General features: G+C 31.0%; 1 long non-coding RNA gene across 1 annotated transcript; it reads right to left on the bottom strand.

The window, feature by feature from the left end:
• Window positions 1-13,941: 13,941 nt before the first annotated feature.
• LOC143231506 (uncharacterized) lies at window positions 13,942-15,119 on the bottom strand. Its single transcript, XR_013016954.1, has 3 exons — window positions 15,088-15,119; window positions 14,663-14,788; window positions 13,942-14,133 (listed from the first exon to the last, which is right to left on the bottom strand). It is a non-coding gene; the product is annotated as an uncharacterized LOC143231506 (long non-coding RNA).
• Window positions 15,120-15,593: the final 474 nt, after the last annotated feature.

Raw genomic sequence — 15,593 nt, 5'->3', positions numbered from 1 at the left:
TTCGATAATGTGTTTAATGTTCAATAAAACAATAAGGCAATAATGCTCATTGTTTACCAAATTGTATTTATGTACCCCTGAAATGTCATAGTGAGCCGACAAGTTCAAGTGGATAAGGTACTCGACTAGTAATCTGAGGGTCGCGGACTCGAATCCCTGTCACACCAAACATGCTCGCCCTTTCAGTCGTGAGACCGTTATAATATGACGGTCTACCTCACTAGTCGTTGGTAAAGGTGTAGCTCAAGAGTTAGCGGTGGATGGTGATGTCTAGCTGCCTTCCGTCTAGTCTTACACTGCAAACTTAGGGACGGCTAGTGCAGATAACCGTCGTGCAGTCTTTCGCGAAATTCAAAACAAACCAAACCAAAAACAAAAATGCCATAGAAACATTTTCTGCTTTTATGTTAATATTATCTATCGTACAACAGTTCTGCATATACATAAATATGTCAATATCTCCCAGCATTATAAAATGGATATCTAAATACACTATTTTTCATAACACACAAGCCCTCGAGTAGCTTTGTGCGAAATTCCAAAAACAAAACAAACATTCTATTCTTTTTTTATTGAGGGAAGTACATGTGAAAGTAAATACTTTCACTCACACCACAATATGAATTGTAGGTTTATCTCAAGAGAAATCATTAATATTTTTATAAAATTTCTGTGTATTCTTATTACCTTAGAAGATGGCTTTCAATTTGTAATCTAAAGTAGCTTTTGATTAAAAAAAATGTCTTACTTTCACTGAATAATATATTTGTTTTAATACAAGAAAAACAAAACATGTCAACAAGTAATGCACAAAGGATTGATGAATTAACAAAACCCGTCTATCTTAGACAGACCAACTTTGTCATTATAAATTGCAAAAATGAAACTGGTTTATCACTGAATAGAATTAGATTATGTGTTCGTCATGTGCTAGTGAACAAAAATGCAAATAAATTAAACAAAAGTAAAGATGAGGTATGACCTCATTATAAAAGAAGTATTATTCCTTGTTGTTGTAATTGTATTTAAAGTAGTCAAACGAAACTGACTCGTTCAATTACATAAAAAAGACGAATGTAAGGCTCTTAAATGAAGTTTAAAAATCAGCTTTACCATTTGAAACTGCAAAAAACTCAATCAATAATGGTTTGGGACTTGAACACAATTCTAGTTGGAAGTCGTAGTTTTCCTAACTAGTCATTGCCCTCTCTTATTGCTCGTGAACGTTGTTCCAGTTCGCCCCTTTGAATTTGAACGTTCAAGAACAGATTTGGTCGGAGTCTTGACTTATAAGCTTCGTTTGACGAAAATAATCAAATTTTTGTTTGTTTTCACAATTACGTTATCACTTACATTGACGTGTTATTACGTATTATTTTATCAAATTTCACAAAACGTTTTCTTTCTAAAAGATATCTGAAAATTATGTAAACTTGATCTTTTATGATAATCAACAGTGAAATTAACATGTCTCATGACTCTTCAGACACGAATTTCTACTTCAGTTGTAAGGTTGCATTGTATCTTATTTTTAACAGTGCATTTAAAGCTTTAATTTCAACTGGGGAGAAGCTTAATTTTTTCTCGTTAATGAATTCAATACAAAGATGACGACAGTTGCAGTGTACATTTCTTGTTCATATATTTCTGAGAAATGTCAAAGAAACTCAATATATCCATAGAACTTTCAAAAAAGTTTAATTTGAGTTTCATTTACCTCGTGAGATTATCGTTGCAAGGGACTCTTAATGTCAAAATTATCTAGTCTAGGAAAAGAGCCAAAAAATAGAAATTAGTACAATCGTAAATCATTAAAAACAATAAAAATATTAACTAAAAACATCTGTCGCTTCATTTTTAAACCTAAATTATCACTTATATAGAAAGAAGTAAAAAGCTCCAAATGGAAGGGTTTTAAGATAATAACTATTAGAAACTACGTATGCTCAAGAAGTAGTTTGTGTGTTTTGGAATTTCGCACAAAGCTATTAGAGAGCTATCTGTGCTAGCCGTCCCTAATTTAGCAGTGTAAGACTAGAGGGAAGGCAGCTAGTCATCACCACCCACCGTCAACTCTTGGGCTACTATTTTACCAACGAATAGTGGGATTGGCCATAACATTATAACGCCCCTACGGCTGGGAGGGCGGGAATGTTTGGCGCGAGTCGGACGCGAACCCGCGACCCTCAGATTATGAAGCGCACGCCTTAACGCGCTAGGCCATGCCAGGCGCTCTAAAAATAGACTGTAAAAGACAAATAGGCAACTCTCTTTGAAAATTTGTGGAGTAAATAGAACGTTAACGTTTGAGAAAATAAATCTTAAGAAATGTTTTAAAGATTATCACATGATTCAATTGACTTTCTAAACTTCAATAATTAATTACCTTAGCATTTTTGTCTCTTCTTGTTGAAAAAGTGTCAACAAAGTTAAAACAGTGACTATTACTAAATAAATTTACCAATATTCTCACACGTTCTTGATTTCCTAAAGGTATCATAATTTTTTTTACATTTTTACAATATCCAGGATTTTATGACTAAATAATGAGAAATATAAGTTTTAGTATTAATACACAAAAATATAAGTTCTTATGCATTAAAAATCACGACCTGTTTTTCACGTTCGACCAAGAATTTTAATATAGTATTTTTTACGTTGTATATCAATGACTAAGTAATCTGAGTACCTTTAATGTGTGATATAAAAAGTGTGATTACAGAGTTACTATTTCAATGCAAAATGTACCGAAGTGTTTATAACAAAAACACTTAATTCTTCTCAATACAATTGCATAAAACTGAAAATATTTTTTATTCACAGCTTTCATTAGTTCATTAGGAATATCATATCAAGAGTTACAAAAATAATATATTAAAGATATGTTAGAGCGGTTTCCTATATCCATAAGCTAATACCCAGGAATATTGTGTTCTTTCTTCACTTTATGTTTTTTACCTTGCTATGTCTTATATATTTTATAACATTTGGAGTAATGTACATGCTGAATTTCTTTAATATGTAATCTAATCTGGTTCATTATTGAGTACATCTTAAGAATCTGATGATGGTCTATATATGTCCGAAATTAGCCAAGAGAGCTCAACATATAAATCAATCATTTAATCGTAATATCATACTATGTTTGCTCATTGTAACATCATTATCTTGCTAACTGTCCTTTTACAAATTATTATTTATTTTTTCACTATTATGTTAGTTTTAACTGCTTTTTAAACTTTCCAACACTTCTTGGTTGATCAAAAAGATTTGTCATTGGTGATTTCAATCAGCTATGGATGGTAGTAAAAGGATGTGTGTTTTCTTAGTAGCGACATATATGTGTGTATGTATGAAACTTTCAATAAATTTCAAAGGTGTTTCAGTTTAGGTTTTGTTTCTGTTTAAGTTTTCAATGACAATAACTAAATATCCTTGGGAATCTGGCCAAAGGGTGGATCCTTTATTAGCGATTTTACAATTTAAATTAAATTTTTTTTTTTTTTGGTTTGATAGGCAAACACGAAATAAAACCATATGTCATGAAATATCTGCGTAAACACGACCTTCTTTGAAACTTCAACGAAAGTGTTTCCTGAATGATAATTGTTTGTTAAGTGAAGCCTCAATGAAATTCATTAGTTGTGACACTATACAAAACAATTTATTAATCGAGCTGTTACGTGAGATATATTCAGACATACTTAAGTTTATATTAAAACTCTTACTTCAAATATCGTATATCATGTGTTCTTACACGAGAGACAGAAGATGGCATTTGATACTTACAGAGAGTTTGACTGTTGAAAGCTGTATAATGATTACAACACTGCCAACTTCTCTGTGTTACTGGTACATAATAACCTGTCTTTTAGAGATTTTGGACAGAACTAGTGCAGGTTTTATTGGCCTCACAAAGTGTTGGGAAGAACCGATACAGGTTTGACTATCTTTAAGAAATGTCAGAGAGAACTGAGGTTTGGCTCAAAACATTATACTTTATACGTAATTTCGTGTTTTATTGCAATCTATCAAGTACCATCAGAAGTCCAATATACAATTAGCCGAATATCTTTACTTTTGCTGAATCTCTGCTGATTTCTTAAAACAAAAAGAAAACTGCACGACACATGAATATTATCAGAAGCTGTAAAACGGCTGCCTCTTTCATGCATCTCTCCTTTTTAGTTCATATTTCATAGTTAACATGATTTTTATAAACGTTTTTGTATCCTTTCTCTTTGTCACAATCTCTTCTGTTCGTAACTCAGAAACTTGTCTCAGTCAGCTTCAATATATTACTTCATTATAAACGTATCTTTATTAAGCCACACTTCTGTTATATGATTTATAAAGGGCATACACTTACTGGAATTGACAGATGTGTATAGTATACATAAAAAATTCAATATTCTCTCATAGCAGCAACTGTAACTTCAGTAGATTTCTCAAGATTTCAAGATATGTTGGACAATAAGGCATGGCCAAGAATGTTTAAGACACTTTTTTTAACAATCTAATTTTAATAAATGTTATTGTTGTTCATTGTGATTAGGCCTCAATATTTTTTTATTTCTAATATTTTAGCATATAGCCATGGAATTTTCTGTGAACAGATCATCGCTATTTCTGAAGTTATAGAAAAGAGGAAACCTCACAATTATGGGTTCTTAAGATGCATAAACCTATTGTATCCACCAGAGAAACGTTTTCTTTTAGCCAAGATATTGAGACATAATTCACTGTAGGAGGAAGTTGTTGGACACGTTCAATTCTTTTAGTATTTTAGTTAGTTCTGTTTTTATGTCATTATTTGCATAAGCACCAATCGATTGGTTGCACTCTTTTTTATACAATACAAAAATCCAAAAACACAACTTTGTTTCGAAGTAATAAAAATAACATTATTTCTTAACACACCACAAGCTATCTTTCAAATTAATAAGGAATAAATACGGACAGTCCACTAGCAGCTGTTCTAGATAGTATATTTTGGTCTGGCTTGTTTTGAATTTCACGCTAAGCTACCTATAAGCTATATGCGCTAGTCGCCCCAAATTTCGCAGTGTAACAGTACAGAAAATGTAGCTAGCTAGTCATTACCATAATCGTAATATTATCGTAACATTTTATCGCCCCCACGGTTAAAAGAACGAACATGTTTGGTGTTACAAGAATTGGAACTCGCAACCCTCAGATAAAGAGTTAAATGCCTTTACCACCTGGTTATGCGAAGCCTGCTGGCATTTTTATGAACATGCTTGATCATAAAGTTAAAAGTACTTTTAATCAAAGAAATTGTTGATGATAATACATTTACTGGCTTTGTTTTCGGACAAATGGTTGAACATTTTTCAGTAATTTTAAATTCACTACATCCTGATATTAAATTTACCCATGACAATGAGAATAAAGGTGATTTATCTTTTATCAATAATGTTTAGTAAGGTTATAAATTCTTTTAAAATGAAGGTATTCAAAAAGGAAATCATTCTTATTTATACTTGAAATGTTGATCTGCTCATCACAAACCTATAAAAAATAAGGATTATAAAAACGTTAATAGTTGTTGCTAAAATCAATTGCAGTTGAAAAGAAAAGATTGATCAAGAAGTGAAGTTTCTTGAAAATGTACTGGTAAAGAGGAATGATTATCTTAATAGTTTCGTTAAAAAATACTTAAGACCTGAAAGAGTGATAGAAAAAAGAAAAATAATTTTCATAATTTGGTTGATTGTATGAATAGTTATAAGCCTGGCTTCTCAAATACGATACAAAGACCGTGGAAAGAAATATATAAAAGGTATAAACTTCGAGTGGTAGGTAAATTTGTTTTTACCAGAAACAAAGATTCATGTAATCTTAAAACACAGAATTAAACCGACTACTAATGAAGAGAAGTAGTATATAGGGAAGTAGTAAATATTTAAATTCTACAATAGTGGAACATAGCCATGCACCGTTACATGTCTACCAACATTATCATGATACAGAAACGAAAATAAAAGTATTCCAATTATTTGTCAAGGACCAAATACTAATGCATATAAAATAAAGCAAGCCATTTTAATTTAATTTTAAAAATACAAAAATTTAATCAACAAATAAAACATTATAGAGAACAGTGACTTCAAAGGGAAGCTGCAGGCTAGCCACTGGTATTGAAAAGCTTGAAATAGGCTCCTGTTTAGGTAATATAAAAAAAGCTCACAATGGTTACATTATACTATTGCTACAATATTTGTACTGCAAATAACCTAGTCAACTTGATACAAATATTGTCTCTCTGTTCTCACAAAATTATTATAAATATAAGAATATTAGAAAGGGTGAGTTTTTATCATTTCTTGGCATACTTAAGGTGATTATTACTTCTAAGGTACAAATAATGTCAAAATTATTTTCTAAATGGAACTAAGTGACTAAAGTCAGTAAATTCGAAAATAATCAGAGAAAATAAAATTAAGTGTACAACAGGCTTACTTACTTTGTAACTTAATATCGAATCGAGGTTTATATAAGGAATTAATATTGAAGGTGGAATAAATTCTAGGTTATGGCCTTAAAAATTCAGTAGATTTTAAGTATAGACTGTAGATTTCAGTTGTCTTTCTCAACTGAAAGCACCGTACGAAAAACATTTTTAATTTTATTTATAGTTGAATTTCACAGTATTCAAAGGAAATCTTTCGTCTAATACTCTAAAAATAGGGTTTCAATATCAGTGTTGGCAGAGCACAAGTAGCCAAATATGAAGCTTAACAGCAAACAAATAATTAACAAACAATTATTTGTTCGATTTTGTTCAAAACTTTTCCGCTAATTTTAAAGCGGTCACCAATATCCAGTCAACCTTTCTCACATTTTTTCGTTTTCTTAACTATCACAGTCTTTCTTTTTTTCTTAATATAATAGGACAGTTTTCACACATGCCTATAATTTCAATATACTTTGTCACTTAAGTTTAAAAATTTCATATTTTTTATTGTAGCATATTATAAAAGACAATCATTACTTTTTAATAACGGAATTGGCTGACCATTTATTACATTGTTCCTAGAGTTTCTTGAATTTTTTTTAGTATAAGATACGAAAGGCTAAATTTTGCGAGAACCTGTATCTGTAATGCTTTATTTATTATGAACCACCAAGCTACACATTGGTTATTCGTAGGATGTGTAAACCAGATTATGGTTTTATAAACATTCGCACTTATCACTGAGCCATCGGTTGTAAGAGGGACAGTAAAATGTAAATCATATTTACTGTGATATCATTTTGAAACCTGTTAAAGTATTTGTAACAAATATTTTCTATACTGTATTTATATTTATACGTTTACTTTATTGAAATCAAATTTAATTTTCATAAGAAATTTTATGTACATCTCAATAACAGTTATATGAACGAACTAGTTTATGTTTTTTGTTCTTTTTCAGTATACTCATAAATTGGTAGATATTAAAAACTTGAGGGCATAATAATAGAAAAAGTGATTTTAAGAGTATTTTGAACCTTTTTCAAGTTTTAAGCTATTTCACTGCCAGTTTCTGTAGTGTGTAACAGCTTGAAAAAAAAACAGTCTATAACACAACATCCATGAATAGTATAAAACAAAGACGTTTCATGTATTGTTATAAACACTACCTTCTTCTCTCTACATATCATATGTTGAACTTACCTATACTTCAGAAACACTCACGTATTACTTTGAAGTAAAAACAAATGCATAGTTCAGATACTTTTACTTCCATGAACGAAGACATTTTAAATACAGAAGAAACACATTTACTACAACAACAACAACAAAAGATTATGAAGAGTGAGTCCTGTACCTCAACTAAAACAATATTTTTATTTTTTATTTCTGCAGTAGCTGTTTGACTTTTCATTTTATTTGAAAATAAATTCATGTTATCCTTGCAATGTTATCCAAAAAACAATTAACATGTTCAAAACCGAGATCAGGGCAATAACAACACTAGAAAAGTGTACAAACTTTCAAAGTATATTACACTACAATTAAAGAATGATGAACTAGGTAAATCATTACTGTGTACTTAAATAAAGCGAAGGAAAACAATAATATAATACCCTTAATGTTCATTATATTACTTTTGCTTTTATGTTATTCATTCTAGAAATATAAGTATTATACCTACTACAAATCAAACAGCCAAATAACAATGGTAATGTACAGTTCAATAGAAAAGTACTCGAGACATGTGCGGTATGTTATTGTTCGCTTTCAGCAGGCCTGTGGAACCTCGTGCATCTCCATCATTATTCGGAAGTCATAAAATAAATAATTGAAGTTGGTGTTAAACACGTAAAAACAAAGAAATAAAAAGTCGGGAATACAGTTAAAAATTCGTCATGGAAAACGTAAATACATTTGTACACGAGTCCTCTATGCTGTAGATTAACTATAGCAGTCCAAATAATTGGGAATAAAACGTTTTCACACCGTATTTGCGTTTATACTAATCAGTTGTCTGCTAATTCTTCCCATTGAATATTGCCTAACATAAGGTTAACCCACAAGGTTTAATTTTGAACCTACTGATTGAGAGCATCGCACTCCTTATTAAGTGTCTAATGTTAGAATGGCTATATAGAGATGTTTCTGACTATAATAACATTAATTTATGTTTCAGTTCTTCTTCCAATTCAATCTTAAAACTCACTGCAGAAAAACCAAAGCAACGAACACCAATTTCATACTTGTGTTGTGTCCCTGTTTCAGTGCAATAACACAAGATTTTTGTGAAACATTCATATGGTTATTCAAATCCTAGCAAGGAATCACAAAGAAAGAGGATGGTTATTTGTTGTAGCAAAATTACTAGAAATTCTGATTGCTCTTAAATTAAATTAAATTAAATTATAATCTATCGTTAGGAGGGCTGTAATTAAAGTACACAGTTTTTCAATTTAAAGAAATGTCCATCTTGTTTGCAATTTTGTACGGAATTTACCTAACAGATAAAAAGTACAAGAACTGCAAAACTGTCTGTCCACACAGCTTAGGAATATAAGACAGCTGCAATAACAAACTTTGTAAAAATATTTCTCAACATTAAGATGACAATTCTTCAAATAATATTCTCTTAAACTCTAAACACACTAAACATGCTCTATCTTTCCGCCATGGAGCTTTATAATGTTACAATCAATCCCACTATTCGAATCCCTGTCGCATCAAACATGCTCGCCTTTCAGCGTGAGGGCGTTAAAGGTGACGGTCAATCCCACTATTCGTTGATAAAAGAGTAGCCCAAGAAATGGCGGTGGGTGGTGATGATTACTTGCCTTCTCTCTGGTCTTACACCGCTAAATTATGGACGACTAGCGCAGATAGCCCTCGCCAATTTTTACGAGAAATTTAAAAAGAAACAAACTAAACAAGCACACTTAACCAGAAATGCAGTACAGTGAACACGTCACGTTTATATAAGTAACAAAGGAAATATGATTTAAGCAGAATATCCAGGTTATAAAGAGTTTCATAAAATAATTGCTAAAATCTAAATCTCTACAGCATTAAAATAAGTCATGACAAAGAATGTGTAATATCAACTGTCTTTTACACTACTTTAACAAAAAAAAAAAAATGAAATATAGAAAAGTTTGTGTCTTGTAAAATTCTATAATTCTTTAATTAAACTGCTGTTGGAGTACAAACTGAAAATATACATTAAATTATTCTAAACGGTTGTTACACGATTGCTCAGATATAAAACAACAAACAGTTCATAAATTTTTAATTCCTCTAATCGGGAAACATCTAATACTCTTTGTAATACTGAACAATACAGATTTCGTTAATAATATTTTGGAATAACAATTTTTCTATCTATCTAGCAGTAGTAGTCAAGAGTACTTTATAAACTAATAAATACTATATCATTGAGATTGCAACAATTTATTTCTGAAATTCATGTCATTTATATACCATTATTAAGTCAAAATATTATGTTTCACGAAGACAGACGACACCAGATAAACAAAGACACTAAAATGGTCTTGAAGCCTCTTTAATGCTTTGCTTTTCAGCGAAGGAATATAAAGCAAATATCACATTATTTTACGTTTGAAAAAAATACGGAGAAGATTCACGTTTTATTACCAAAATACTATATTTTATATTATTCAGTTCTGTAAAAAATAAATAAATAAATAATCAGTATCAGTTTACAATAGTTTGATCTCTACAATATTTCAGTCCGTCGTTGGTACAGCGGTATATCTACAGATTTACAACGTTTTAATCAAGGGTTAGATTCCTTTCAGTAAACACAACACATAGCTCGATGTAGCTTTTCTTATAAGAAAACACACACTCCTAAATTTTAATACCCTATCCACTGTCATAAGATACATTTCTAATTCAAGTGTGTTTCTCGTTATTACGAATTATTTCACCACCGCGATTGTATAAGTTTAAGTCAATGGTGTTTCATGTATACCGTGTTATCTTTATAAACTCCGTTATGCCTGAATTAACGATAAGAAAAAGAAGAAATATAGCATCTTACAACATACAAAGAAAAGTAGTGTTATAAAACGTGACTTTTAATATCGTTATTTTTATGTGTGCGTCTTAGCTGACAATCACGTGAAAGTTCCCTCTCTGGTTCAGATGTAAGTCTTCGGATTTACAACACTAACATCAGGGGTTCAATTCCTCTCAATTGACTCAGCAGATAACACATTGTGGTTTTGCTATAAGAAAAAAACATATTACACAAAGGAAAACTAGAATTGTGTCAAACTCGTAAAACTCACAAAATGAAAAGTAGTTTGTTTTTCAATACCTTTGGAATGTACTCCTGTACTTCAAAGTTTTACAGTGATCTGTGACAGTTAAGATAGAAATCTTTCATTACGGATACAAAAAATGCAAATAAACACAAGCTTCTTAACACTACAAATTACTTGTAAATCATTCAAAGTATAATTTCTATTCCCTTCTTTAATAATGCTTATACTTAATAGGTATCTGATAATCCGACTGTCACATAAAACGACGATATATAATAAGGGAATTAAGATAGGTCATTCCCTTTCTTTTTCAAATAGAGCCAAGAACAATTACACCAAGATTTTAAAAGTCGATAAATGAAGTTAACTTCTTTTGCTAATGTTTGTTACTTCGATTACACAACACTCATCCCAATGTTCATGACATTCCTATATGTGAAAAGGTTGGATCTGGATACAGACCATGTAACAAAACACTTTAACGTCCTTGAGCGTTTGATGTATCTATGTAACGTGTACATATTAAGCATAATAATGGAACACAACGCTCGTATTGCCTATTAAAACTGAAATATAAAAAAAAATCATTTTAAACTTATTAACAAAGGCAATTTCTTTGTTCCAACTGATATCTGACTGTATGTTATACAGATAGATAATGTATTCGTATGTTCAGTTAAGTCTCATACAAAGTAAGCTCACAATTTAACTACATAACTTCATCGAAATAAAAGTAAATTTTTTCTCTTTATAACATGACTCCAAGTGTATATCATGATGGCAATAACTCTTCAAAACATACACATGTCTGTGAAATGCATAAATTTAAATCTCCTTACCTTTAATATATTATGGAAAAAATAATTATGTCTGTGAATCATAAGAAAACGAAGTGAAATGTTAAATAAAAATCTAAGAACCTATAGCGACAAACTAAGTAGCAATTACCTGAAAAAAATAATAGATCTATTACGTTTAACAACTTTGGCGCTTTTTTAAATTAAATAAATTGTGGTTTGCTTTGTTTTGAGTTTCGCACTAGGCTACTCGAAGGCTATCTTTGCTAGCCGTCCCTTATTTAGCAGAGTAAAATCAGCAGGAAGACAAATAGTCAGCACCATCCACCGCCAACTCTTGGGCTACTGTTTTACCAACGAGTAGTGGGATTTACCGTAACATTATAACTATTCAACTGCTGAAAGAGCAAACTTGTTTGTTGTAACAAGGATTCGAACCCTAAACATTCGGATTACGAATCGAGTGCCTTAAACACCTGGCTAGGCCTGACCTGCCAGGTGCGGTATACGCTTCCTTACCTTTACAGTGTTACCAGTGTTACCTGAGTGCTTAGAATATTTAAACGTTTTTAATATCACTTTAACACAAAATGGCAAATTTATTTAATCTAAAATATCCAGTATTTTAAAATACACTATTGATGACGTATAATTAATACTTTAGAATATAATATCATATTAGTAATTCTTCGATATTATTGTTACAATCACATACAGCTTCTGTTTCAATTAAATAAAATAATATATGATTTATTTTAGAAAGCAAGGAATAACAATCATTAGAGAGATTTTTAAGGAACTTTTCTAAGATGTAGATTTGAATTAATTTAAGCATTAGTTCATATCTTAAAAATCTTAGAAATAAAAATATGTGAAGAACATCCTCACTGTTAAATTCCTATGTTTCAGGAAAAGTCCTACACATTCTAAATTCATAAGTAAAAAATGATTGATATTCATAACATAGGCCCGGCATTATCAGGTGCTTAAGGTACAGTTCTCCTAATACCAAACATGCTAGCCCTTACTGCTATGGGGGTGTTATAAGGTTACGGTCAATCAAACTACTCGTTGCTAAAAAAATAGCCCAAGACATGGCGGTGAGTAGCGGTGGCTAGCTTCCTTTTCTCAAGTCTTATACTGCAAAATTAGAGACAGCTAGCGCAGATAGCTCTCGTGTAGCTTGGCGCGAAAACAATTGTAATAATATCTTTTATTCATACTCATTTCATTTCTTACAAATTAGAGTCTGATTCACGTGACCTGTATTACAAGCAGTTTTTATGAATCATACTTTCCTATCCAAACATACGAGAAATTGATCATATCTTTGCAGTTTATAAAGTTTCGTGTCTGTAGGAAATTTGTTCACAATGAATTGCAAGGAAAGCGAGGCATTTATGCTCTGTGCATAAAATGAAGTTTTTGATGAGACTTGAGGAATTCTCGATCATTCCTTTGATTGTTTCATTTACATGAGGTATTGGGTTAATAGCATATATGCTCAATGAAATTCAAGTTAATTGTGTATGACGATCATGGCTTTAATCAGTTCCATTTTTTTCAAGAAGTTTGAAGGTAGGTTTAACACATTGGAACCTGGCTTCTCTACGCATTAGAAAGAAAACAAATGTATGAAAACATTCAATTATCATAGCTTTACATTCGTGCATGGTGAAACAGTTGATATGGTTACATGTTCTTTAGAAATGTGTTTCATATTGTTATCTGATAGTTAAATAAAGTATAACAGTGTAATCATTAATCTATTGGACGTTTCAGTAAACTAGTAGCAAATTTCTCTCAACTTCAACAAAAAACTTTCAGTTGATTTATCAGTTTAAAGTACTTTCACTAGAATGTTGATGTTAATCAAGCTACGTATCTTCTATTCTGCTTATATTTCTCATATCCTGCTCAAGTTACTTTATAGAATTTTTCCTTTATTGAAGCTTCAATAAATGAAATGACGAAACTTTGAAGAATGTATCGTGAGAAGGGTTGCTGATGACGCCTTAAAGGTTTTGAGCAAATAAGAACTTCGAAACAAATTATAGATAACTTCCTTAAATCGTTCTAGAATGTTAATCTGATAATTAGCTAATTATTTTTATGATGTTATCTGATAAACATTTATATATTTCTAACTTCGAAATATCGAATCATCAGTTGGGCAAAAAAAAAAAAGTGAAATCTCTAAATATTTGCTTCCGAGTAAAATCTTTAGCTATAGCGTTGTCGATTATAAACGTGTAGTATTATAGTTATTTTGATATTGTCTTTGAACGATATGCTTACATTTCCTTCTAATTCTAACAACGCTGACAAGATGAATGCAAATAACTTGTTTTGCGAACAAAACTATTTATTGATCAAGTTATTTGGAAGTATAGAAAGTATATTTTTCAAATTACAGAAAAACAAGAAATAGAACTGCATGTCCATCGCAAGGATAATTTCTCTACAATTTTATCCAAAATCTATGTTTTCCTCACATCTCTTCAGTAAGAACTTATCCCTTTATAGGTATGCATTTTCCTCGGAGACAGAAAAAACCACTGGGACATGGACTCTGGAAAGATTCGTTAGCATTATAGTTCAGGTCTCAATGAAGAAAAAATAATCAAAGTAAAATATAATTTAGGTTTAAACAATGAAGGAAACAATTATACTGACGCAAACACTACATTTTTTAATCTTAGTATTTAAATTATGCTACTTCAGTAAAATAGCTGAATAATAATTGGAATTTCTAATAAATTATCAAATGCTCTCTCATCAGATATGACATCTAGTTAGTTTCATTCACGGGGACAAATGGAGGAAGTTGAAATGACTGCAAACATGAAAATATTAGAAGAATATTTAACATGAAATCATTGAGAAAGGATCTATGAATATTATTAACATAGATTTATAACGGTGCACTTTGCCTTGCCATAGTTATATTAACACAAACTCTTATTATACCTTACTTCTTTTGTGCAGTGTAAATGATCTACGAAACAAATACAGAGATATGTAAAGCAAGATGTTTACACTGAGACTGAAGGGTAAATGATTTTTAACAGAATTTCAACTAAACAAATACGGAAACTCACTATTAACTCTCGTCTCATACACAGGGCTTCAGACAACTCTTGATCATCTCTTTGATACTGAGCCGTAATGAAGTCAATTGAGATCAAGAGCACTACTAAGATTATCCACTTGTTCATTGCGAAGACCTGAAAATATTAGGAAGTGAAACAAAACATATACTATTTAAGATATGAAAAAGTTACAAAAGCACTTAATGCCTATAGTAAGTGTAGGTACTTAACTTAAGTTATTACAATTAAATCTTTAAGTAAAAAAATGTAGAAAATATCAGCTTAATAAGTAAATGCCTAATGCTCTTATTAGGTATATCTGTTTAGTTTAATCGCAGATGTATGTCATGAGTTCTAATCCTAAAATTCTCAAAGAGGAATATGGTTTTACATATAAAATTATTATAAATCGGAGATTCTCCCTTACTGAATACCTAGTTTTTCTCTCTCACTTGCACACTTCTTTACTGTTCTTGGCAAAGACCTGCTTTATCTTCTTATATATACAAATGTACATGTCACTGAAAACAAAAATTATTTTGAAACCATATTGCGAAAATGACAATTAGGTATTTAAACGTAATTTGATGTAACAATAATAAAACATGAAAACACCTTAGCATTGCATTATGTACGCTGTTTGTTGCATCACAAAGGTAAAATATCCTTGATTCTACTTCTGGCAACGTTTTTTTAAATTATTTTATAATTTGTTTCTTTGTTTTAAATTTCGCGCAAAGCTACTCGAGGGATGTCTGCACTAGCCGTTCTTAATTTTGCCGTATAAGACTAGAAGAAAGGCAGCTAGTCATCACCACTCACCGCCAACTCTTGAGCAACTCTTTTACCAACGAATAGTGAGATTGACCCTTCACAATATAACGCCATCACGGCTGAAAGGGCGAGCATGTTTGTAGGGACTGGGATTCCAACCCGCGAC

This window comes from Tachypleus tridentatus, chromosome 11 (genome assembly GCF_004210375.1).
Source record: "Tachypleus tridentatus isolate NWPU-2018 chromosome 11, ASM421037v1, whole genome shotgun sequence".
Taxonomy (NCBI): domain Eukaryota; kingdom Metazoa; phylum Arthropoda; class Merostomata; order Xiphosura; family Limulidae; genus Tachypleus; species Tachypleus tridentatus.
This window is presented reverse-complemented; position numbering and strand designations above follow the sequence as displayed.